This window comes from Trachurus trachurus, assembly GCF_905171665.1.
Source record: "Trachurus trachurus genome assembly, chromosome: 3".
NCBI lineage: Eukaryota > Metazoa > Chordata > Actinopteri > Carangiformes > Carangidae > Trachurus > Trachurus trachurus.
This window is the reverse complement of record NC_139893.1, coordinates 36,150,528-36,175,061: the sequence shown is the minus strand read 5'-3', so window position 1 is coordinate 36,175,061 and position 24,534 is coordinate 36,150,528.

The following is a 24,534-nucleotide window of genomic DNA, read 5'->3' as shown; positions in this document are numbered from 1 at the left end:
ATATATATACATACAGTATATACTGAAATAAATGTGAATGTTAAGTATAAAACAAGTTAATTTATCATCTGTCAAAGCCATATAAGAACTGTAGACAGGTTATGTAAATACAGTACATCCCACCCATCTAAGATATCTCTAATGGGAAAAACATAGAAAAATTCAGAAGATATTTTCACATGTTGTACATTTACATCTTAATATTCCCATACAACTGACATGTTTGTCAACATACAGTACTCTTGATAGAGGGGCATTTTATATATCATAGCTTTTATTTCTAACTGGAAGTAAGACATGCAAAAGTATATCGGGCTCATTCCTGCAGCACAGAAGAGAAGAGGTGGTAATGCTTATCCTATCTAAAGGGAAATGAGTCTGTTTCTGAATCATTGCAGAAAACCCTGACAAGGAGTCACCTCTCAGGACAGAACTGGCTCTTAGCTCATCTCACAGTCATAAATGTTCACCACGGTGCAAACTCAAGTGCGTGCAGCAACAAACACCTACGCCGCTGAATCCATGGAGCAGATGGAAAAGGTGGATTTAAGAAAGAGGCCAGGTAAACCTCAGTGTGATTTCCCATTGGGGTAGAAAGGATAAACTCCATGGGATTTCTCGCCGCATTCTCTCATGTTGAAGTTTGCCCAGCAATCGACCCGATGCCACACAACTTCCTCCCAAGAATGATTACCTACTAAAAAAAGCAGACCTAGTTACATGCCACTTTCTCTCCCTTTTTATTTCTTTTTTTTGTTGTCACTCCTTCCTTTTTATGCTAATGGCACAGTTGTTATTTTGGAGTTGAGAGAAGCTGATGAATTGCCTTTATATCTGCAGGAAAAATAAGCAGAGACACTAGATTGACAGCTCAGAATGACAGTTTCCTTCACTGTCAATGGCTTTTTTACATATACAGTAGGCTACCACTATAAAATACATAAATATTTTCTGCATTGATTTGCATTTCCTTTCAGCAGAAAAGTCACCCCTTGCTTTTTGAAAACAGAATGGGCAATGTATCCGGTACTGGCTGTATCGTAGTGTATTCATAAGGTTTTCTATTTGATTTATTTTTCAGCAGTTCTCTCACATTCACCAGGGCTCACGAGTAAAGGCCAAACTCACGCTGCACTCTCTCCATTTGAAGGTTCCGTGTTAAGGAAAGCAGTGGGAAGTAATTATGAGAAATTGGACATGAAGTCGTAAAGTGAAAGTGAAAGGTAGGAAATGACTAGTACATGAGCGGAGTGAGGTCAACAAATCTGAGTGAAACGATCGCTGAAATGAGCAAAGCATTTTGCCTAACGCTCTGATTGGAATTGCTGCACACTCAGCTCTCTCTTGGATTATTCAAACTAAAAGGATTCCTTCAGCAGAAAGGGTTTTTTTTATGGAAAACATAGGAGGTGGTTGTATTAACTTACACAATTTGCAGTGAACCTTTAAAGGCAGCTGAGCAAATTGGCCATTTTTTTTAAAGGAAAAGCTTTGCCACTGTGCCTCACATAAAGACATAGGTTACATAGATATGATTTAGGTCCAACATAATGACATGTATTGAATGTAATTATGATGAATGGTTGGTTTTCAAATGCTGCTAAAATGAAAGAAAAAACATCTGTAGAATGATAGAAGTAATTTACTGAGTTGATCTTTGCTACATGGCCATGGTCAGTTTCCACTTAAAGGACTTGACTGGACAGGTGTGACCCTGATAACAGTTGGATCCTCTCTAGCACTGCTGCTGAGTGATATATGTACTTTCTGCACAGCAACCGAGCAGACTGTGACAGATGGAAATGTAAGGAAAAGGGGTTTGGAACAGCTTGCTGCCACACACTCGCACGTTCTCACTCGTTCTCCCTGAAACACACACACACCCACACACATACACACACTCACACACAGCATGCTCTCCAGTCGGCAGGAAGTCCTGAAACTGTCTGCTGCTAGCCCATGAAATAAGCTGCTCCCACACTGTTCCACCATGTGCTTTAATTTTGGGCTTCAGTGGTCAGAACTTCATTCTGTGACCCGTTTTTTTTTCTCCGCTGAACTTCAGAGGTGTGTTTTCCCCAAACTTACTTTCCAAAGTAAAAGTGGAAATCCTGTTCATGCCGACTTCCTGATTACTCATGCATCATAAGACAAAGATATTAAGCTGCAGGTTGTGAAAAGGATACCGATACTGCAGCTACATACTAATCAAGATATGTTGTATTGGCTTCCTGCTGTAAGAAATCTGTTTCCTGTAAATGGAAATTAATTATTCGGTGGCTAGAGTGTGTTTATTGTGGGGTAGCGGAGGATCTCTGATTGTTATATGAACCCATAATATCTAATGGTATGCACAAAAGAATGTGTGCATGCATCATACATACAGTACACAGCTACGTTGTTATTTACCAACCATTGAAAATAAAACACAGTTATATTTGCTTATCGCATGTGTTGTTTACATGTCATTTCAAATGAACAGGAACTAATGTAAAGGTTTTACAGGTTAATGTATTTACAGTCTAACATACTGGAGGGAAAATCAAATCCTACAGCTTATTTTCTTTTCTTTTTTTTTTTTTTAATTCATGAACATTATATTAGGCCACGCATGAGCTGCAGCTGGTAATAGATTGACTCCGGCTCTGCTGGAATTTCTCCAAGAGCTCTGCATTGGGCGAGGGGCCATATTTTGATGTGCCCTGTGCCACTGCCTGCCAAGATTGTGTCATAAAAAATATGCATAGTATGGATGCTTCTTCTTTGCATACTGCATGGTGAATGAAACGCCGGGACACACGCAGGGTGTCATCAAGCGTGATTTCACAAGCTACTCAACTTGCACCGCCTCCCACAGCAGCTTATTGACAACCCGCTACACTACACAGGCCCCATTGCATGTCTGACCAATAAATCATGAACTACAGCCATCACGGTTCAGTTTATCACCAATCCTGCTAATGAAATCACTGAGTAGCTGCAAGCTTTTATTCTACAAATAGTTAGCACCACTTAGTACAAAGAACATAAAACAGGTTGTAAAAATGTCTTCAGAAATCTGCAGAAAGATAATGCTAATAGACGATGATAGTACTGTTCCCAATGATCTACAATATATATTAAGTGGAAATTTATTAAATGCATTAATTCATACCCGAATAAGGGAATTCAAGTTACGACAGTATGGTGGGTTCATTTTAATTGCGGTAATATACTGAGGAAAAGAGTTGGATGTGTTCAATCATTTTACTTTGAATTGTTATCAGGCCCGTACTCTGCTTAAAAGTTATCATCACTCCTACCAATAAAATACATCATGATAGGTCTGTCTGGCAGAAAATAATCTCTCCTAAAAAAAATAGTAGCTTATTGCACTTGGACAAAATGTAAATGGTATTTTTAAGTACTTGGTAGCACCTGAATGCACCATTCCACAAAATTTGTATGAAAATCCCTTCTTGATTGCACATCAGTGAAAAACACCAAACCCGTTCTCCTGATCTCATCTGAACCATAAATAAACAGTGTTTATATGTTTATGATATCATCTGTAAGTGGTCAAAGGCCAGTGCACCAAAGATCCCTTCTACAATGGTGGAAACGCAGACAACAGTCAGCCACAGGAACCATTTAGTTCCGGGTACTAAAGGTTCCTGGAACTTTTGGTTGAAACGCGGCTACTGTCTAGATAAAATCGTCACACTTTGGTGTGTTCATGTGTTTTTACAGGATCTATTCTTTTAGACACTTTTAACACTAAAAAGAGGTCTAGTCTAGAAGAAACATTCCAAGCTCAGCATCAAACATCTTCCCCTCGCCCAGCAGCAACACCAAATAACTCCACATCACATCTTTCCTTCCACCAAAGTTAGCATGCTAAACAGCTAGCCCCGGCCCGTCTCCTGACTATCAGATAGTGGCTCACTGTAGCTTCTAATCTGCCCTGAACACAGCACTGCCCAGAGGGCCTATCATAACCTCTTGTCTTGTAAACACAACAGTGGCTAAAGGTCTTGTCAAACCACAATCAACACCACCTGTTCCCAGTAGGAAACTGTAGGCTACTCGGTGAAAGAGAAAACTTACAAACAGCCCCTTGAAATCAAAATGTGAAAAAAGTAGAAGCTATAAAGTTTAGTTTAGTTTATTTAGATCCCCATTAGCTTTTGCCACGCAGCAGCTATTCTTCCTGGGGTCTTTTCATCATAATAAATGACAAATACAAACCATTAACACACAACACATTAATACATAAAACAGAAAATACATACAGAAAACACATACTCAATACAAAAACAAAACATCCAAGACAAACACTTAACATATGTTACCCGCTCCTACATTGAATCACTACACAAGAATACCAGGACCCAATTTACAAATAGGCTACAAATGGTCAAAATTGCGATCAAAATAATAATCTCTTAGTTTCATTTTAAAACTAACCATGTTTCTTTGTTGTATAACATAATTCGGAAGGGCATTCCACTCAGCTCGATATACTGTACCTTGAGAGAGTGCCCTGGGTAAAATAAAATAACCTCCAACAGCATGTCGAGTTGAATAATTATGTATGTTTGAACTAAAAGACAATTTTCTATACAAAATGTATGGCATTTTAGTTGTTATTATATTTTTAAGAAAAACCATCAACAAATATGACAATCTGTGCTTAACATCCAGCCAACCAAGACTGTTATGCATTTGACAAATATTCAACCTTATTCCACACATAAGTGCAACACATGCTGCTTTATTTTGTATAAGTTGCAGTTTTCTGATGTTGGCTAGTGAGGTATTGGACCAAACAACTGTACAATAATCCATATGTGACACAACCAGTGCTTGAATGACTTGTTTAGTAATTTGTGTTGTTAGATATTTAGAGCATCTCCTAATCATTGAAAGAATGTTTCCAATTTTGGTTATTATCCTCTTTATATGCATGTCCCATGATAATGATAATGATAAAGAAGATGTGCTGTATTTGTATTCCCATTCTTAAAATAACACATTCATAGCTGTTTTCTGTGTGACTTGGAGGAAAAAAAGCTTTTTCTGACTAGTCTAGCGGTTACAATGTAGCTACCGTATAATACAGAAACGCAATGTTGAAATTAAATTACATAAAATAACATTTGCATTAAAGAAAACATTACATCACTCAACTGTTTGCTTGTCTATCCTATTTTATGTCTTTATGGCCAAGAATTCAACTGCTTGTTTACTCCTATCAGACTTAAAAAAAAAATAAAACTTACACCACTTTTGCGTACAGCGTCATGAGTGATATCCCAGTTATCCTGACATACAAAATCCAATACAATCTATATGACTGAATTGATTGCAGATTTATAATAATTTTCACGGAACAGCTGCTGGCTCTGGTTAAAATGAAATTAGTCTCACAGTCAGGCACCCCCGCCTTGCACACTCCTCCACCCTATCCCTCCACTCCCAGTCAAGAGCCCATTAGTAAACCGGTGACAGAGTCCATTCTGCTCCAGAAATATATGGCCCTTCACTGACCTTGTTTGATTACATCGCTGCTCGCCATTTCTCTTTTGTGTGTCCAAGACAGAACCTCCTTAGTCAAGTTACTTACCCAAGTATCAGCCCTGGGATTGATTTCTGGGTCGCTTTTTCTGTCATTAGCATTGAGTGTAAGAGACAAGTGACAAAATGGAAAATACAGAGAGCAAAACACATTTTCTGCCTACACTTTAACAGGACAATGAAAAGAGACTTTTACTGCCTCAAAGCTCAGAATGACTGCAATACAGATGTGAGGAGCTGATACTGTTATTGATCAATACTGCGTCCCTATGGCGCCATTAGAAATCCCCCATGGGCTAGAGTGGCACACAGTTATCTGGTGTTAAATATGAATCACAGAGTGTGACCCAGATGTGAGGATCTGAGAGGAAGGCTTTTACCACTTCCGCACATCAAATAAAAAAAGGTGACACTTTAATTTGCGTTAGATCAGACAGCACAGAAATACATCCTATAGTTTAATTACATATGTGAAATGATGGATGGAGGAAGTAGTTGTATTTGTACACATAAAATCTATATGACTTCATTTGTCATACATATTGATCTCAAAGCTTGAAGGGCCTTTGTCCAGGCTGCGCACACTTGGATACAAATCCATATTTTCTCTCCTGGTTTCCTGCATCTGTGCACATTTCAAACAACTGAGAATCCAATGACTTGAGTGTGACAAGATGGCAAGATGGGAGATGTGTCCACTAATCTCCCCGCTGCGACACTTCCTGAATGGTGAAGTAGTGAAAAACGGGATGAAAGGGGAGACGGTGATATTGCTTTCCCTGCTCAGTCATCAGTGTCACATTACACCAGGCAACAAAAGAGATCCCTGGCAGTTCACTTGAGCCAGCACCTCGGCTCTCTGTGCTCATCCATGATAACAAAGAGCAGCGTATACTGGTCCATTTTGTCCGGGACAGGTGGCTGCGTGGAAAGTTTGATTTATCTGATGCACATCTTTGTGCTCAGGTTGACGCTGAAAGACACAGACTCTGTTTACATCACCCTCAGACAGAACAGTTACACTGTGTGGATGCCAAAAACGTTTCTTCAAACTGTTATTTACGTAGACTTAAATTCCACATATCTGCAGGAGTTACTTCATGAATTGATGGGAAAGAGTTGACATAAACCCTTGTAGGTAGTTTGCATAATAATAATAATAAAAAAAATCAATGTGTTGAACTTTTCAATACAACTAACAAAATTCTCTAAAAATGTTGAATTCAAAGAAAGAAAAAGTCAAATGCCAATGGAATTAATAAGTTGCAAGAAATATTACATGTGGAACAGCAAAAACAGAAGCAGTGTAAAAATGCAGAATGTAACTGCACCACAGTAGTGATCAACAGCAACAAGGTCAGTAACACTTGAGTTTCATTATTAATGTTGCTTTAACTACTTGTAAATGGGACTAATAGGAGCCAAACAGAGGAGCCTCTACATTTCCAAAGGTCTCTGTTTTTGCCTGTTCAGACTACATCCCTGGATTTCACAAATGTCTCAATTGTAGCTTTTTAGGCAAATAGTTTTAATGGCAGGGGTGAACAGCAAAAATAAATGCACTTTTAGATTAAGCCTCAGATGGTATAGTTTAAAAAAGCTCAAATATATGGGAAGGTGCAAGTCCAAGTCTGCCTTTCAACACAAAACTAAATTTTAAAGCAATACTAAAGAACTTTCAGTTTTGGTTGAGTTTGGCGGCGCCTGTGGACCAAAGCGGTAGTGTTTTGCCTGAAGGAAGACTCCATTTCCCATGAACACTAGCGTGAAGCCCTGTAAATATCCTGCATTAAAATTAACAGAAGACATCAAAACTAAGTTTCTGTTTCCAGTGGATCATTTCAAAGTGAAAACACAAACATAATCCATTGCTAAAGTGCCGTTTTGCCTGTTCCCTCCTTGTTGTGACTCGCAAAAGTGAAAGTGAAAGTAAAGTGAGAGCAGGGTTCCTACCATGCTCCTCAAAGCTGCTTAGTGCCAGAGAAAGAGATACAGACCCCCTCAGACCACGACAGAGGTGTCATTCAACTTGTTGTAAGTCGATGTATCATCACAAAAGTTATGAAAATATTTTATGAAGGTTGAAAAGTTACTTAGTGCTGGTTTAAAATAAATCACACTGAAGAGTTTTTCCTATGAGATATGCATGTTCACAAGGTGTCTTGATATTTGCTGGCTGTCCTGCAGAATAGAGGCAGACCTCTGACCAGCTATCCAGCAACACATTTTATTCATGCAAATATTTGTACACTTTTCCAATTTACATGATTTAAATGAATGCTGACTCTGCTGCAGGCTTGTGAATATTTCAAGGAAAAAAAATAACAGCCTCTGTAATCATCTACAATCATCGATACAGGACAGGAAACAAACATAATCACCTGGTAAATGTTCGCTGCTAACGCCAATATCCATTCACCCTTCAGGCGAAATTTAATAAGAGAGCCTGAAACCTTTTCGTATCAACATAACTGAGGCAATTTTGGACTTGAATTACAGATGCACCCCCACAGAAACTTTGTAAAAGGGTCATCCACTTACATTTCTGAGCTCCTGAAGTGATGACCTGCTGCTGCAAACAGACAGATCCCAAAGACAAACAAACACTGCCATGTTTGCCCCGCAAGCTGTGCAGCTGTGATAATTCCCCTCCCTCAGTTTGTTATCCAAACAGGTGACAGCATATGCATACATTACCAGTTTACAACTCTGAAATGTATGGTTTTCTGCCGGTGTGATGGATTTTTTATCACTGCAGGGGAAATGTTCTACCTTTAGTGAAGTCAGAGGTCAGCTGCAGGGAGCTCAGAAGCCGATATGTGGATGAGAGCTCCCCGACTGTCATAAACTGGTCCTATTCAGCATCTAAGAGCAGTTAAAGGGATAGTTCGACATTTTGGCAAATTGGCCCATTGCCATAATCCCTATAGTCATAGCAGTAGGTTCGTTACCTTTATTTGTCGGTGTAAGCTATTTTTAGAACGCTTTTTTTTTAGAGCTGCTCAGAGCTACACTACGGAGACTAATGGAATTTCTTGGTTCCCCTCATCAAACTCATCAAATTCACAACGCAACAACTCCAAAACACTCTCGTGGACAAGTTGTGAACTACACGTTCACCACGCGTGTTCCTGTCGAGGGCAGTTTTTCGGCAAGCAGTCTCTGCATTTGCCTCGAAAACAACTCTGTCTCATAATGTTCCATTATTATTTCATTGCGTGGTGAATGTGCAGGTCACAACTTGTGCACAAGAGCGTTTTGGAGTTGTTGGATTGTGTATTTGATGAGTTTGATGAGGGAAACCAAGACATTCCATGAACCTCTGTATGCGTAGCCCTGAGCAGCTTGCGGCTCTGCTCTGCCGTTCTAAAAATAGCCTGCACCAACAATTAAAGGTAACAAACCTACTTTAAGACTATATGAATTATGGCAATGGGCCAATTTGCCAAAATATTGTACTATCCCTTTAACTTTTTTAAAACTTCACCTTAAAATTAATTTAGATGATCAATAATTGCCTTTTGTTATCCTTAATTCAGTGCTGTGTAGATTAAGCCTTTCTTGCAGCAGTTACAGCTCTAAGTTTCTACTTACTGCCTGCATTTGGCCACTTTATCACATTCCCATTGATGAGGGACACCAAGAAATTCCATGACCCTCTGTAGCGTAGCTCTGAGCAGCTCACGGCTCTGCTCCACAGTTCTAAAAATAGCTTGCACCGACAATTAAAGGTAAAAAATAAAAAAAAAACCTACTCCTAAGACTAAATGAATTATGGCAATGGGCACTTTTTTATCCTTAATTCAGTGCTGTGTAGATTAAGCCTTTCTTGCAGCAATTATGGCTCTAAGTTTCTACTTGCTGCCTGCATTTGGCCACTTTATCCCATTCCTGTTCGCATCCTCTCAAGCTCCATCAGTCTGTATGGGAGGCCTATGATCAGACACTCTAAGGTCTCTCCACTGATGTTCTATGTGGTTTAAGTTTGGGCTGTGACTTGGCCTCCTGACCTTAAAGTTGCTCCCAGTGTTGTGTTGGCTGTGCACTTTGGGCCATTATCATGCTGTGAGGTGAACTTGCTGTAGTTTCAGCTTGTGTGTTCATGATCAAATAATGTCTGTACTTGCCTGGATTCATCCTTTTTCACAAAGTGGCTTCTGTTTTCTATACTCGACAGATTGTAAAGCACTGGGTGACCCCACACAAGGGTGACCCCAGGGCTTTCGGTCACCTCACTGACCTTCCTGCCTGGTTTGGTCATATGTCTAACATTCAGAAGAGTCCCACTAATTTCAAACATTTTCTGTTTCACAACTATTGAGCAGCTGGGATCACTCACAGCTTTGGAAAATGTTTTATACACTTGATTCAACCCCACTATACAATTTGGGCCTCTATAGAGAGTTCCTTGGTCTCCATGGCTGTTTTTTGTCCTGACATGCTGTGTGAATGATGCAGATGTGTCTACACATCTATGCCCTGACAGTATCGGCAGCTACAGAAAATAGCTGGAGTGCAACAGCAAAGGGTCTGCTACCTTTCTCTGAGAGAGATTCCAATCTTTGATAAAACTGCAAAAATCTCTGGAAAAAAAGAGTGATTGAATGGAGGTTGTTGGCTCTGCCTACTGAAAATTAAATCCACAACACAATTAAGTGCTCAAAAAGTGTCACAGGATATTTTCTCTCGAAAATTGAACCACTCTTGCTGCTTGTTCACAGCTTCTTGAGCTTCTTGACACAAGCCTGAATTAAAATTAGTGAGTACCACTACAACAGAACAAGAGTGTGGAGATCATGGTTGTATGCAGAGAGCTAGAAGCAGCACAACCACTGAGTCGTTACTTATCACCCTCTTTGTATAATGAATTTTTAAACCATCAGTGTTTAAAAATACACAATAACACTTTGCCAAAATGTAGAAGACCTCATTTTTTTTGTTTCGTGACATCATTTCATGTACACGAACGTCATTTCTTCAAACTCTTAAGGCACAGTTTCTTTCTTAATCACTTTGCAATAATAACTAACCCATTTCATATGTTCTTCTCTCAGTGGGCATCATTTATCCGTGAAAAGGTTCAAGTAAAGTTCATCAACTGCGAACCTAAATGACAACAGCTTTGATAGCTGAAGAAGTAGACGTACTGTAGGCCAGATACCAGTCTAACTCAGCTGTTGGACATACTATGTCTATTAACACTTTACTTGAATAGGTATTCATAAGATTGACATAAAACTGTCATAACCATGACATAACAGCTGTCATAAACATCAATGAATACTTATGACAGCTGTTGTTAAGTGTCATTCGGTAAGTTATGTCACTTTTGATGCAAAGTTGACATTATTTGAGATGTCCTTGTTATGACAACTTGACATAATTTTTTAAAGTTTGGCAATTAGGTCTGCTATGAGAGTTTAAATTGTCTTTATGTCAAGTTGTCATAACAAGGACATCTCAAACAATGTAAACTTTGCATCAAAAGTGACATAACTTACCGAATGACACTTAACGACAGCTGTCATAAGTATTCATTGATGTTTATGACAGCTGTTATGTCATGGTTATGACAGTGTTATGTCAATCTTATGAATACCTATTCAAGTAAAGTGTTACCGTCTATTTTGACTACACTATTGTGTAAGACGAGTGTAATATGCTGAGAATGAAATGTAACAGTAACATTAAGAGTATATCACAAGCTACAGTACGCCAAGATATTCCGATATATGACATTATCAACTACATAAATTGCATACAGTATCTGCTGGTAGTGTCTAACAGTCATAATGTATCTACATGCTGAACACCACTGACTGCTCTTGCCATCTCTATTTCCTTCATCCCACTCATCACTGACATGCTGGTATTTTTTGACTATCAATCATCAGTCAGATCCACAACTGTCCAATAACACAGTGTGTAAGTATATGTTTACCACTTATCCCATGATAAAACAAAAAACAAAAAAATCTATAAACTCACCAGACTTTCTGGCTTGTTAGTAATTTCATATAATCATAGTTATCACTGATTAGGCTTGTGAAATTACCCCTGATTATAGACTACACCTGTAGTTTAGTCTGAAACTTTGCAGCTGCATGTTCACTCTCTAGAGACAGGCTTCATATCAGATATCAGTGACATCAGGGGGGGCTGAACTACAATTATCAGTGAACTACAACGAAAGAATATGCCACACACAATATTCCTCCTTCTTGTGTTTCTAATATGTGTTTTTGGATATCGCCTTTGTTGTTTTAAGAATTATATTTTTGAACCCTGGTAACCTGCAGAACTCTTTTATTTATTTGGCCTTTATTCAACAGTGACAGCTAATCCATTCAGACTGTCAGAAAACCGCATGAATAGGAAGTGGTGGCAAGTGGGGGTGGGGACAATAGAAGCAGAATCTCTGTGTTCTGTCTGCTGGGCCTGTGTTGTGTTCAAGTCTGAAATACATCTCAACAATGGTTTGCCATTCTAGAGAAATAATAATAACAATTCTATAATTTAATCATAATTTAGTTTCCAGATCATTATCCCATGCTTTCCATCTAACATCAACATACAAATGTGAGCAAACCATTTTGACACCTGTTAGATGGGTGCCATGAAATGCGGTGCCCTCAGGGTGAATTGTAATAACTTTGATATAATGCCATTATTAGATTTTTTTCTTTTTTGGATGTGTCTTATATTTGTTCCACACCTGGTCATTGTCCCACATTTCTGCAAACGGAATGGCATTCCCATGAGCCACATCTGTAGATTATAGCTGCTAAACACGTTTTCAATAACACAGGAATAAAACCAGCATCTATGACTGTAACAGAGGCTTGAGTGTTGGCAGCTCATTCAAACAGCCTCACAGAGCTGTTAGCGTGGCTGTTTAGTCTAATCAGAAATTTAAGCCGCTATTGAGTGGATTTAACTCCTGCAGTTTACAAGAGTGACTGTAAAATAAGTCAAATAGATGATAGAGGGTGGATTTTTCATAAGCATACACAGGAAACACAGACGATATTCCAATAACCACATCTCACTATCATTTTGTACTGACGTGTGATGCAACAGGATGATATACTGAAGTATTTAAGATACAGAATATAATGCTATTACAGTATCACTTTCTACTTGGGTCCGTTTCACATCTGACCCTCTGTCCCCTAAAAGCTCATTTTCACTGGAGCTTCCAACAAAAGTTCATATTTAAAAAGCCTGTGAACTGCAGCACATCAGAGGGAACAACCATATGGCTCAGATCAAAACCTCCCCTCGACTGAAAAGAAAACTCTGCTAATTAAACGCTTCCTGATTAATTCAGCCACTCTAATTAGATGAGAATTTATTCCACATCAATATTTCACTATGTCAGCAGAAACACCGCCTTGGCCATGGGAGAACAGAGAATACTGCTTCTTTTTTTACCAACCCGCCCCCACTGCCCGATCACAGGCTACCACAAACACACACACACACACAACCTCGCCTGTTCCACTTATTTGATCATTTGTCTTTTCACTGTGATGAGTTATTTCCCCTGGTGACTGATTTTGAGGGATGGGTTGATGCAAGAGATGAAAAGTCAAAAGTTGACCTAGTATTTGAAGCCCAAACATCATCTGAGGAGCCTCTGAACTTATGATGAACGGCACCTAAGTTACTGCCAAGAAATTGAAGCTATCGTCATCTAACATCCTCTAAATAACCATTCTTTTGAGGATGAGATTTTTTTTTTTGCTATTTTGAATTCAGTGTGGTTTTTTTTTCTTATATTCTATTCTATTGTGCAGGATGATGCCCACTTTGATTGGCTATTACTGATGCACTGACATTTGGTACAATTGAATACATTATTTTTTGTCTTTTCTAAATCAGAATTAATTTCTCAGAGTCTTAAAAAAAAACATCTGCTAAAGCTCATACTTCTCAGGCGTCTGAGACATCTGAATACAACTTAAATGAGTCAGGACATCATTCATCTCAGAAAAAGGCTTGATCCCTGTCTTTATGGAAGACTTCGTCAAAGTCAAACTATAAAAGCATGTACTTTGCACTGTACTGCATTTGACTTATTTCACTGTGGCATGTGGCTATTTTTGGACAACTTGTTGTCGCCTTTGGCCACCAGAGACCAAGGAAACTGACCAATCAAGCTGTACGTGCTTTGGCTGCTCATGTTCTGATCATAGCTGCTGGTGAACAGTAACAAACCATTAAGGACTTTAACATTCCTGCTGGTACACAACATCCTTAAAGCAGAAGTAAGCAGAATATTTGTGTTAATATAAGTCTTAAATAGTTATATCTTCCGACAGCAATCACTTACATAGAGTGTTTGGTCCGAAACACGGGTCTGTCAGTCACTCTGCTCTGCTGTAAGCCGAGGAGAAAACTTCTTTCATTTCATTTATTAGTTTATTTCATAGGGACAGTGTGCACCACTAATCAACAGAGTTAAAAGAAAAACTGTAAGTGGGCCAGAGTTAGCCAGCAAGGCTAGTTTTCGTCCGTTGACCCAGGCCAGATGTTAAAGGCAACCTAAAAGCCAAAAAAAGGGGCAACAATTAAAGCAGAAGTGAGTGATATATTTGTGTTAATATAAGTCTTAAATAGTTATATCTTCCGACAGCAATCACTTACATAGAGTGTTTGGACTGAAACACGGGTCTGTCAGTCACTCTGCTCTGCTCTGAGCCGAAGAGAAAACATTTATCGTATCCTACAGTTTTTATCCAATGAGGAGAGAGAACGGCATGCAGGGCTGTGTGTGCAACCAAGGAACGCCGTGAATGTGGTGACGTAGCGACGAGGACTGTTATGGTGCGTTCAAGGAAACTCGTATTTTTCCGACCGTGAAGTGGTACCAGTTCGATCTGGTACGAGTTCACCGGTCGGAAGTTACGAGTGGCCGTTATAGTGACTTTCACCGGTAAAACAGGTCGGAAAAACACGAGTGGGTTGCCTGGAACGCTACAAAGTCGTAAATTGTGACTTGAAGCTGTAATTTACGATTTCAAAAGCCTGCCTGGAACGCAGCATTAGCGAAAACGACCGGATCACTCACTTCTGCTTTAAAGGGACAACGAGGAGTTTCTATTCGGTTATAAAAAAGTCTCACGTTAATGTGGATGAATCTCCGCTACCCACACTTGTTAATGGGCCCATTTTCGATAAATATATCGTTCTGTCTCTATCGTTATTTTGTTATTATTAGTGGTGGCGGAGATGCTGGTCGAGCCGACCAGCGTTTTTTACTTTCGGTTTTGCAACGAGTCATGAGAATAACGCAGCTGAATCGCCGTTTATGGTCGGAACTACGACGGTAACTGAACCTCTTTGAACCTCTGACTTTAATTCTTGATGAATGAAAACATGAGTCCGTCTTGCGCCGGTCAAAAGAATTTTACGGTGTGCGCGGAGGCTCATAAATGTAGTGTGAAAACGCTTCGCTTTTCCAAAACTCCTCGTTGTCCCTTTAAGTACTTTCAAAAAAAAAACACAACTTACATAACAATCTACTAGTAGATTGTATCCTACAACCTTTATCCAATGAGGAGAGAGAACGGCATGAAGGGCTGTGTGTGCAGCCAAGGGATGCGCGTGAATGTGGTGACGTAGGGACGAGGACCAATAGATCCATGACGAGGGCGGGGACTGCTAACTCCATAGCCAAAACGACCGGATCGCTTACTTCTGCTTTAAGATCTCTGTTATTAACCTGCTGGTATGTCCTTAGGATCCATGTCGGTACACCAATAATATTGCAATGCATGCTCCAAATTCAATTCTATAGTTCAAGGAAAGGAAAAACAGAGTTTTGATTAACAGAAAAAAAAATACATGACAGAATTACTGACAAAAATACCTTTTATTCCATTGCTGAGATATTTTGTTTGTTACTGCTTGACATGTGATACTTTCACTGCAGTAGGGAAATGTTCTTGTTGTTTTCTCTGGTACATTTCAGGTTGGTTTTGTGTTTCATGTTGTGATGCCTTGTCAAGAACAAAAGTAACTGGAGACAGTTGTTTGGATTTTCCTGTGAAGACTATGAAATCGTATTTACTTTCAAAAGTATGAGATGTACCTTTTTCCCCTCATAAAACTGGCTGGCTCTACATGCGGCAAAGTTTTTCTACAGCACAACAGTTATATGTACAGTATGTTTTTGGGTTTTTTTTCCACAGTAGAACTTGTGTGGCATGATGGACACAGTGACACTGTGACCAAACCTTGGACATAAATTGCTTGCTTTCTGCCCACCTCTCACTGTCTCCTCAAGAGTCATGGATGAGGTTGTGAGAGTCAACAGTAATAATCACAAACCTCCCAATTTGGGACTTGAGCCCAGACCACAAACGGCTAAGGAGACCGCAGATCATACCCTTCACTTCCTCACTGAAGAAGAAATAAAATATATTATGTTGAGTTTTAAGTATCAAAATAATTGTGTTTTATGCAGTGCAAAACCTCACTGGGCCTTTTCCTTTGATTTAAAGAAGAGGAGACACTAACCAGGGAAGTGTTGAAGGCAAAAAAACAAAACAAAACAAATGAAATGTACAAAAAAGAGATCAGTGAGAGAGAAAATCACGGACATGAAGTGAGAAAGTGGGATTTTTCTACTGCTACACAGGAGTCCTATTATTGATCAAGCACAAACTGCTCATTCACCCCGGTAACAGCACATTCAAGGCTGGTGTGAGACCAATTTTAAACAAAGGAGATAATTAACCAAGCCTGTGGGCAGCAGTGCAGGGAGTGGAAACACAAATGTTGTGCGGTACACAACCACTTTAGCTTCATTAGCAGTGAGTCACTCTGTGAGGTAGTCTGCCTCTGACCTTTGTAGGGTGTTTGAGGGCGCATAATATGTTGTGGTCGGTTCCCAGGGAAGAAGTAGTTTAATTTAAGTTAATAGCTGTACAAAAGATGTATCAAACTTCTCTATGCCGAGCAAAAATGAAGCCAAAAAATGGCAGTGCTCGCATCTTGTGCTGCTGATGTCATTTTGGAGTCAAGCTTTACATTAGGGATCAGGGGGTGGAGCTGTGGTATCATGGTCCCACCAGGATGTCAGCATGACCCAATTACACTTTAATCCCAGCTGTCAATCATGACATTATACTTCCATATTGTGTCGTAAAAACTAATTAAAATCTGAAAATGAACACTTGAAACAAACATGAGTGGGAAAATAATGAGCTTCAATAACGGAAACCGCTTTGATCTTTTAGTTTGACCCTGTGACCCATCAGCTTTATGTTTGCATCGCATTGTTTAGCACTGTCGCTTTACAGCAGGAAGGTTTAAGTTGTTTTGGACGTCATTGTACATACAAATGCATCCATTGGACAAGAAAATATAGCATCAAAATGACTACTAAAATGTTCAGGTAAAATCTATCTGAGGCCTGTCTGTGAGGAGCTCCCTCTTTGTGGCTTCATCCCACTTTTCTCCCACTGTAAATTGCCTTTAGATGTTAAGGTGTTAGTGCTGCCTGAGTCTGTGTTTTGTTGTTTGACTGCTGTTCTATCTGGAGTGTTTCTCTGTCTCCTCCTGCACACTGGGACAAACCGGCCCCCTCTCCAGGGGGGGAATGGGTGAGAGAATTGATGGTTGGAAAGCGTTACTGAACAAAATAGCAGCACCATTGTCACTGTACTGCTCTTCACTTTGCCTGTCGATCCTCACAGAAGGGTGAGTCATCAGACTCTACTTGGTCTCTAATGGCAGCGGTTTGGAGTCTGGCAGCCGACTGAACAAAGCCAAACGTGTCAGTCTGACAGCGACAAATAGGGCATCTGCATATATACTGTCATGTATCCAGGCTAAGAAAATGATGGGCAGCTTATATTGAATACTTACAGGCATTCTTATTAGCTCTGTTGTGTTACATTCAGAGAGGACAGTTCATTCGTCTTTTTTGTCTTAGGTTCTTCTGGAGGACATTGTCCTCGCTCTGCTCTGAAAGTTGGAGGAGGTTGGAATGTTTTAGGTGCCATGATTGACAAAGAGATGTTCTCTTTCTTTCAGCTGTGCAGTAGAACATTTTTAGCCAGGCTAGCGCCGCCTACTGGTTCCGGCAAATTTAATTTGCCTCAAACATGTAGTCAGGACACTAGCAATGCGTTTCGGTTTGCTCCGTCCGCCAGAGCGGACGGACCAATCAGCGAACAGACGGGTAAGTGAAGGCGATGACGTTGAACTCAAGCGCTCAAGATTAACCTATGAGCTTAACCGGTGTATAGCACACGTGACCACCAAGCAGCAGCGATTAGTTGAAGCAAATGTAAGCAACCGCCTCCCGGAAGCAAACGAATCCCTATGGCTCGTGTTCAGACCGCTATATGAAATGTAATGAAGTAAGCGGCTGATGCATCAGGCTAGAACATTTTAGCTTGTAGATGAACAATTGTGAGAAAGGGAAAAAAAAATCCAACCTTGATATTTTGGGAGTTTTAAACAGCTTTTCTGGGCTAGCTGTACAGGGTTGAACATTCTCTCTCATTCAAACTGCATGGGCGAAGAGGTATTTCAAATATAATAGTCTGATTAGGAGGCCCTGATCACTGTTTCTTTTTTTATTTTTCTTTCTTTCCTTCTTTCTTTCTTTCTTTCTTTTTTTATTTTTCTTTCTTTCTTTCTTTCTTTCTTTCTTTCTTTCTTTCTTTCTTTCTTTCTTCTTTTATGCTTGTTTAATGGTACAGAGTACAGAGTTATATGTATCTGTGTGTGTGTGTGTGTGTGTGTGTGTGTGTGTGTGTGTGTGTGTGTGTGTGTGTGTGTGTGTGTGTGTGTGTGTGTGTGTGTGTGTGTGTGTGTGTGTGTGTGTGTGTGTGTGTGTGTGTGTGTGTGTGTGTGTGTGTGTGTGTGTGGACCATTAAACCATTATTTCATTAAAAGAATCATACAAACAATAAAACACAGAATAAAAGCAATAAAACACCACCTCCGCTGCTGCCACCTCCAACCCCATCAACACGCAGAGCAATAAATGACTAAGTTATAAATAAAAACAATAACAACCACACAATAAATAAAGGAACCGACCAAACGCTGCTGTGAAATTCATAAATCTCCTTGATCTTATTGAGGAAGCACAGACGAAGAAAAACAAAGATGAAGATAGAATGATAAGGATAACATAATAAAAACAGACGAGATAGGCTGCTGAGATGAGAAAAAGCAGAGGTAAAAAGTAGCTGATAATTCGTTAGAGAAGCATTTTGAAGCTTAAAGGACAATTCCTGGCAAATTCAACCTGGGGCTCCAGTTTCCTAATATTTTAGGTCTAAAAGAATGAATCTGAAGAGTTTCTTCTTTTTTTTTTACAGAGACAGTGTCAGGTGGCTATTCAAACATACACCAAGGGGTTTGTTCACTTCAAGCAAGCTGACATGTTTGTAAACGGAGCTGTAATACAAAGTCTCATGAATTCTCACACAAACTCGCGAAGTCTCACGTGAGAGTCAAGTCACAATGTCTTCGTAGCAGTACGGGTAAGTCTTGATATTGTTTATTCTGCCTGTAAACATAATGGGTGTGTCAACTTGACTCTCGCACAATACTTTATATTACAGCTCAGTTTACAAACATGTCAGCTTTCTTGAAGTAAACAAACCCATTGGTGTATGTTTGAATAGCCATCTGACATAAAGCTGTTTTGTGGGATGTAAACAGCCGTAAAATCAATCCGCTCCCATTATACAGTACACTGTTGTGACGATGCAGGGACAGACAGAAATACTGCATAACAGGAGATATTAAAAAGAACATCATTTAGACCTGATATAATAGGAAACTAACCCTTGGTTGAATTGGCATGGAATTGTCCTTTAATATTACTGTCAATGAACTTTTAGCTGTTCATCAATTAAGCTGAATATTTATTTTTTAATCTGTAAATTGTTAGATTTGGAGGAATGGAGCTGTGATTTGTTCTAATACAGTAATAAAAAAATGCAATAAAATTTGTTGGTAAAAAAAATAATAATAAAGGCAGCTGACCGAAAGTGCTGAGATCTGTGGCTGTCAAATCTGACTCTTTTAACTTAAGTTTGCTATCAAACGTAAAACATGAATCTGGTCATTCAGGAATAGCTCTATAATCTGAGTACAACAATAGAAGATCCTTCTTCAGCCCATGGGATAAACAGAGGCAGAATGTAAGGAACATATCCTTAAGAAGGACCCTTCCTCCTCTTCTCTCTACAGAGTGAGAAAGCAGAGGTTGTTACAGGTACGGGGAGATCAAAGAGGGAAAAGCTGTATAGCTGGGAAACCAACTCTGCTCCACAAGGGAGGATTATATGTGTTTGAAATTAAGCTGCCCTGTGGACTGTACCACACAGCTCACCCTCGCCGGCCCAGTATCTGCTCGCCTTACTTTCAGTACAATTCATCATGAACAGCAATTACCTACAGAGCAGCACAACACAATGGCGACGCTGGGTTAGCCACGCAATGTTACTGACGCTGTGGCCACAACAGCCTCATTTAATCCTAGTGGTGTCATTAATAATACAAAGCTATGGTTCTACTGGAAAGAGAGGTCTGTTGTCTCTGGTTTTGGTTTGGTTTCTTATCACAAAGCCCATTTCATATTAATCATTTATTAGCCAACTTTAGATAACAAAAAACTGCTTTTTAGATGAATCGGACACATTCCAGCTCAACATCCCCACATAGCTGTGACTGAGTAAGTGAGTTTGTTCAGCCAAGTGGAGATCCTACTATTGGCGTCTTGCTCTTATTTTAATTCTCAGTCCCATTTAGTGACTCTTATAAACCAGGACAGATGATGTGGACTGACTGAGGGACAACATAAGAAATGTATTCTTTTTGCTTGATACTTTCTACCTGCATGTGGAGACAGTGTTATTTAAGTGACACTCTCTGTTAGAAGTAAGTCAGAATGTAATTCACAATGAAAGAAATCCAACCAACTGTACTGACAGCAGCACAGCAGAGATGCAGCCGGTGTGAACACATACCCGTGCTTCTCTGCAGCAGTTAAGTGACATCAGCTCCATGCTCACACAATGCAGTGTTCTCAATATTATTCCTCGTGTATAGGCTGCACTAAACTGCCACTATCGGTTTGTCATTGCAATGTACCCTAAGCCATCGACTCATGTGCACCTCACTGTCCTGGAAATCCCAAATACTCACCTCCTTTTGCCTCATTTACTTCAGTCATCTTGTCTTTTGTCTATGTTGCAGCATATTTTAGCCCCTTCTCCAATACAGCAGCACGGACATACCAGCGCTTAACTATAAAACTCACAATGCTGTTGGCCACTGTAAGATACAGTGACGGTTCTTCTGTGTCACAATAAGTATAAACCAGGCTTAAGATCTTAATCAGCCCTGTCTCAGTCACAATTTCATGTTTGTTCCATTGTCTGACAAAACAAAACACATGTAGATGAGAACAGATTGGGGAATTCAACTGTATTAAAATGGTGTTTATGAGCATAAAGAGATGGAGAGAAGTAAACAGATAAAGGACTGACACTAGCTACCGTGAGGCAGGATCCAAAAATGATGCAATGATGTCATGAAAATGCTAATTAATTAATTATAACATCCACCAACTTTTATTGACTTTTCCAGCTGGCCATTTAAAGTGGTTGCTTACAAACAACAACATTAACAACACTATTCATTTCGTTTTATGTCCTGCACACTGGCTATTAACCAGATTTCATCCTGTGTCTTCATCCTTGGTCTTAGGGTCAGTGAGGTGATCTATACAAATGTTTCTGGGATGCTTGCTATGTTATTACAGGTCATCTGATTCAGTGATAGTGGAAACGAGTGTTAAATGAGGAAATATTTTGAATTCTATGTGATCTTGGCATTGATGTGAGTGTAATTCACTCCATTTTTTGTTTCACTTCCAGGCTATGTGAGGTTGAGAAGGTTTAAATGCCAGTGCCTGGAGAAAAAGGTGGGAGCTAATTGTTTTGGTTTCTGTTTTCCATTTTCTTAATTTTTCCTCCTTTTGGTGATGGACTTGCCTACACTTATTGTGCAGCTCATGTCTTCCAATCTTCTCTGGTCCTGTACAGGATTCACATTGTACAGAGTGCTGAAATGAGAAATGCCTTTTGCTTTGACTTAATGCAATGAAGAGATTTAAATGAGGGCTTTTTTTGCCATTTCTATTATCAAGTGGCCATCATCCTTCACAAATGTTTGTTTGAATGAGGCTCTTGACATTTAACAGAGGGGTTGAGAGAGAAGAAAAATGTCTGCCTTGATTGAGTATTAGTATGGTGTAGTGGTATTTCACTTGCTGTTAAACATCAAGAGCCATATACTAAATTTACTGTATTATTAAAATGTGTGATATCTCATGACAGTGTACATTGTGTCTTACACTATTTGAATAACATTTTAGATAATTATAGGACAAAAAGCATGTCCCTCTTCAAATCACAGATCAAAGTGATCGGTTAATGGCCATTATTTGGAAGAATTGACAAGCCGTATCACTGGTCTTTTGCCGTGGTAAAAGGTCAAATGTGCCATCTGGAGGGTATGTGGAATACTGTACCTACAGAGAGAAAAGCTCACTATTATATCTACAGTAACTACTAATTTTTTTTTTTTTTTTAAATACAAAAAAATATACCTCGCACCAGACAAAGTTGTGGTTTGCTGTTTTATCATATAGTGATTATTTTACCCCTAACAATTTTTGAGGACTTACTGACTTAAAACATGTCATGCAACACGTTTTAGAAGTTTATAATGTTCAGTGTAAGTGCAGTTCTGTCTTTTTGATGGATGTGTTAGTCTGTATAACAAAGCACAGCCCCTGGAAGTGGGGGTCTTTTTTTTAAGGATAATTACCGTTTTGTACAATCTGGACCTCATTTCTAGCATAAAATACGATCATTTACTCACCCAGATAACTTTGGTGTCATTACAAGTCGTTCTGATGAAATTAGATCCAGCAGAGAGCCGCGTATATCCATATTATGTGAGTACACGGGGCACGCAATGCAGCCTCTAAATAACACATTATCCGCCGCGTAACTCGTTCATTTCACCAATATTTTTCACCAATACGCTAGTGCTAATTCCCCTCTAAGTCCGGGCTGACCTGTTATCAACATCTGGGGTCTGTATGTTGACCTACTGACCTCTGACCTGGATGATGTCATCTCTGACCGCTGCCTGGCTCATTCTGATAATAATGATTCTGCTTCGGCATTCGGGTCCATTTTTAGTGCAACTAGCCCGAGCTTTAGTGAGTCCAGGCTGCAGAGAGGAAGCTTGTGGAAGCTGAACTTTGTCCAGCTGCTCATTTTGTTCTGACAAGTTGGAAACATGCAGAAATGATTAGCAGTAACAAGCCGTGCCGCGCGGTGGTCGGAGATGACTTCATCCAGGTCAGAGGTTAGTAGGTCAACCTACAGACCCCGGGTGTTGATAACAGGTCACCCCGGACTCAGAGGGGAATAGCACTAGCGTATCATAACAAAATATTGGTGAAATGAACAAGTTTCGCGGCAGATAATGTGTTATTTAGAGGCTGCATTGCGCTACCCTGTGTAATCGCATTATATGAATATACACTACGTGGCTCTTGGCTGGATCTAATTTCGTCGGAACGACTTGTAATGACACCAAAGTTATCTGGGTGAGTAAAAGATGGTATTTTATGCTAGAAATAAGGTCCAGATTGTAAAAAATGGGAATTATCCTTTAATGCAGTTTATGTTGAAAGGGTTTATGATAAAATGTACACATTGGATATGTGTAGGGATTTAAAATTATTCACCTTTTTGTAATTTCCCATTCTAATTTTTTTTTTTTTTTAATATATTTAGAATAAAGCACAAGTCTATATGGCATCTGGGGCCTTAGTGAAACCTGTGATGCATTTCATCCAGGAGAGTAATTAGTAATGTTATTATTTTTTTCTTTTTTATTGATTTTTAGCTGTGTGTTTTTCCTATACACTTCCTGACTTTCTGTGTATTCCACACAGGAGATACAGTAATGCATGGGGGCTTCAGAGCCTCCGTCATCTAAGATAGCACCAGCAGCATATTCCCTCATTTTTGTGCTTGCTAATAAAGTGTGGAAATCTCTCCAGCTGGCTGGGGTCAGGGAGGCAAACTGTCTTGTGAATAGTAAATCTGGCCCCAGCACAGCATTTCTCCACTTCCAAAGCCTGAGCAAAAGGGAATCTAATGAGGGGTCAGACACCTCCTGATGGATGTGCTGTACAGGGTGAGTCAGGCTGCACAAATACTTCCTATGTGTTCTTGGAGGAGGGTTGTGTTTTGTGTGTACTGTATACCAGACTGAAAAGAAGGAAGACAAGTGTTATATGGTAAAGGTCAGATTTAAGTACATGCCCAGCAGTCACATTTGACAAGTCCATGGCCAAGGGTTGCTGTTATGAAGCAAGTGAAAAGGCCAATCTAGTAGTCAAAATTCATACATCAGTCTTTTCTAATCAAGTGTTTGTCCCTTGTTGATATATTTCACACTTGATACCACTTGATTTCACTACTAAATTAAAAAAAAAACTGATCATACGGATCATTGCTGCAACTCCACACTGTGTTTGCACAAATTTAGAGTTAGTCTGACTCCTGTAACCAGCCACATAATCATCATTTGTGATTGTTTTCTGCCACCTACTGTCTTGAGGTTGTAGTACAGCAGTAGAGAATGGATACCTGCTGCTATCAATAATTTACAGCATGAGAACTAGAAAAATCACTATGAAAAATTTTAATGAGAAATGATTATCATTGGTTGTTGTTGTTGTGATTGGGAAAACAAGGCTACATAGAGGAAACATATTGCAAAGAGACTGGTGAAGGCATCCATAGGCTTAGTAGCCTACACATCTCACTGCAGATAATATAATAATAATAACTAAACAGCCCTGTAATTTAACATAAGTTTACTTTGGGTGTGTGTAATAGACCTTGTTTT